General features: G+C 38.2%; 1 long non-coding RNA gene across 1 annotated transcript; it reads right to left on the reverse strand.

Annotated features, from left to right (window-relative positions):
- Nucleotides 1-1,584: 1,584 nt before the first annotated feature.
- On the reverse strand, nt 1,585-2,680 carry LOC122468334. The gene is made up of 2 exons (XR_006293218.1): nt 2,144-2,680; nt 1,585-1,913 (listed from the first exon to the last, which is right to left on the reverse strand). It is a non-coding gene; the product is annotated as an uncharacterized LOC122468334 (long non-coding RNA).
- Nucleotides 2,681-3,276: the final 596 nt, after the last annotated feature.

Raw genomic sequence — 3,276 nt, forward strand, 5'->3', positions numbered from 1 at the left:
CTTCCAGGGAATACTAATAATCTCTGTCCCACCCCTTCGGAGCAAATAAATAACCTCATTATTACCATAATGAAAACAAGTTGGGGAATTTCCCAAGGACACGTGGAGACAAATTCCATCTTCCTATCTCCCTGCCCAACGTCTTTGGGGTATAGAACGAAAGAAAGCATAGAACCACCAGAAATCGGTTTTTTTTTCCCCCCTTACTTCGTTTCACTGCTGGACACTGTTTCTGTCCACATTCTCTTTCTTTTTCTTTTTCTTTTTTTTTCCGAGCCTCGACATTGAATCCAGTTATTAGGAAGTAAATTAAAAAGAAATGTTCTTGTTATATTTCCTTGTCAATAGGCTGTCCGTGTTGGCAGGAATTCTAAAGTCGAGACACTTATGAAAGCAGCGGGAACCTAACTTAAAAATTACGTAGAGAAGTGGATGAAGTAAGACGTCACAGTGTGAGCTCTCTGCCTGCCGAGCACTTTAAATTTTCTCTCTCATTTTTTTTTTTAATGATCTAAAAATATCCAGAGCAGATCAACTGGGACTGCAAATAAAGAAAAGAGGCCTGGGGGGGGGGGGGGGGGGGATGCAACTCGAGTTTTTGGAAATATTTATATTTAAAAAGAAAAGAAAAATGAAAGAACATTTTAATCAACATTTTCTTGGTTATTATGAATATAATATACCCAGAATTTTTATCTCGTGGCTTTCTAATTCAGTTGTATAGCTAATGGTTGTAGACTATGGTAGCATTTTAAGCCGTCATTTCATATATCTTTATCTTTTGTTATTTATTTCAAAAATCCAGGAATATCTATACAAATTACCCTGGATCGATGCAAATCTATGGAAATAGAGAAACCCAGTTAGGCACAAGGATCTGACTTCATTACCCTACCTCTGGCTTCAACCCATTGTCCTGTAAGCTCAAAGTTTCATAATATTTAATTCTGATACGCAAAAAAAAAAAAAAAGTGAATTCATTCTAAAAAACCAACCAGGGGTGCCTGGGTGGCGCAGTCGGTTAGGCGTCCGACTTCAGCCAGGTCACGATCTCGCGGTCCATGAGTTCGAGCCCCGCGTCAGGCTCTGGGCTGATGGCTCGGAGCCTGGAGCCTGTTTCCGATTCTGTGTCTCCCTCTCTCTCTGCCCCTCCCCCGTTCATGCTCTGTCTCTCTCTGTCCCAAAAATAAATAAACGTTGAAAAAAAAATTTTTTTTAAATAAATAAATAAATAAAATAAATAAATAAAAAAATAAAATAAAAAACCAACCAAACCACCTACAGGTATTATTTTCTGCAGGCATTGGCTATTTGATGTGTATGGGAGTTTTAGTGGTTAAGGATATGATTGCAAGCCTGTGGGGTTTTTTTCAAGGCTTGGTAAAATCAACCTTGTTTTGTGAGGTTGGTTTGATTTAGTACTATTTTGTGACAATTAAGGAGTCAATCATGGAAAATATATCCTAGCTAATTAGAGACCCCCCCCCCCTTTAATATGAGATTAAATAGATCCTTGCAATCCTTTGGGAGATTATACCAAAATTGCACCTATCTGATGCATATTTAAAAAAAAAAAATCAGAAATTAGTTCATTTCATTATTAAATCTTAAGGTAGGTGGTAGGTATAATTTCCCCAAATGCCTGATGGACTCCCACGTAGTAGCTTCTGTGATGAGAAAGTGTGACTCACTCAGCCTACAGATGAACTGTTCTTTGTCATTCTGTCATCATTTTGAATGCGGCGGGCTTCGACTTGGATAAGTCTCCATAAACCTAAGTGGCTCAAACCATATCTTATTTAGAAGTCTTCGTATCGTTTCCCAAGCACATGAAATAAGTGGAATTTAAATTTCGTTTTGGTCCCTTGTAAAACCACCATCGTTCTCTTTATTTGGAATTTCAGGAAAATCACCTAGGGTAACATAAGAGTAGAAAGAAGAGAGCCACCATTTATCTCTGACCCCACGCCAGGCACAGCACTACGAAGCTTGCATATTTCATTCATCATCTGTCCACTCACAATGCCAACCCGCTGATAACTCTTTAGGAAGTCACAGTCAAGAATCAACACAGAACTTGTGAACAAATTCAAGTTTAAAACCCACACAAATACATTCCTATTAGCGATATGCAAAATATTACCTGCTGCAGTGTGAAGCAGAAATCCTTTTCCCCTCTGGCCAGTCCCCCAGAAGGACACACATGATTGACGTTTAGGTTTTGGCTCTTAAGAACAAAGGGACAATGTATACAGTCTGTTTCCTTTGATAGCAGCTCTACTCTTTGTGTCTTATTTCCCCTCTTCCATGAGAAATCTCTTCTTTGTTTTCAAAATCTAGGCGTCTATATGCTTTGCCTTTTTCTTCCACGACCTAATTCTAACAAGTATCTTCCAAATGTCTCTCCGATTTCTCTGGAAAGAGGACTCACCCGGCAAACTTACCCTTCGGCATGAATTTATCCCTACCAAAGCTTATCTCTGCTCTTTGAGATCTCATTTTTTTTGGAGTTCCTTTCCCAAGAGAGAGGCCTGCTTGTAATTTAAGCTCTTGCTAAACAATGATATTTCCACATGTTCTCAGTTTAACACATGAAAAGTGTTTTATTTGGTTTTCTAACCTGACACAAATTTACTTCTAAATGAATCAGGAAAAAATTGTGGGATTTTTTTTTTTTTTGAGATATAGCAGCACAAGATGATATTACTAAGGATGTTTGGTTTATAGTTAACTTTTGTGCACAGACCTCTGCCTTACATTGGAAATCTTTCCAGTAACTACTGACTCAGACTCGCCAAGAGTTACTAAATAAAGGCAAAGGTATCTTGACTGAGGGCCCAACTTTATGTCAACTCTTCCTTCTGGCAACTTGCAGGAGCCTACATGTCACAAGTTTAGGGCTTGGTCCAAGATTTCTCTTCCACAGATACTGGCTTAACTTCGGGGCTTTTCTATTTCCTCTGTCAGTGTGCCCAAGCCTGTGGTTTTACTTAGTATGTGAATAAATATCTCCAGTCCCTGTTTCTGGGATGATAACCATTCAGGTGAATAGGGGAAAGGTACACCATAAACTGTTGACTGAAAAACACATTCTATGTAAAAGGGCACTAGAATCTTCTTCAATTTTTCAATGAAATCTAAAACACTTCCAATATTGCTTCAATTAATTATTGAAATCTAAAAAACAAAAAGGCCCGAGAAGACGTTTACCCCAATTATTTGGCTTATCAAAAGAAAATCATACAAAAGGGCCCTTTAAATTTTCTCAACAGTTTC

The sequence above is a fragment of the Prionailurus bengalensis genome, chromosome A1 (genome assembly GCF_016509475.1).
Source record: "Prionailurus bengalensis isolate Pbe53 chromosome A1, Fcat_Pben_1.1_paternal_pri, whole genome shotgun sequence".
Lineage (NCBI taxonomy): Eukaryota > Metazoa > Chordata > Mammalia > Carnivora > Felidae > Prionailurus > Prionailurus bengalensis.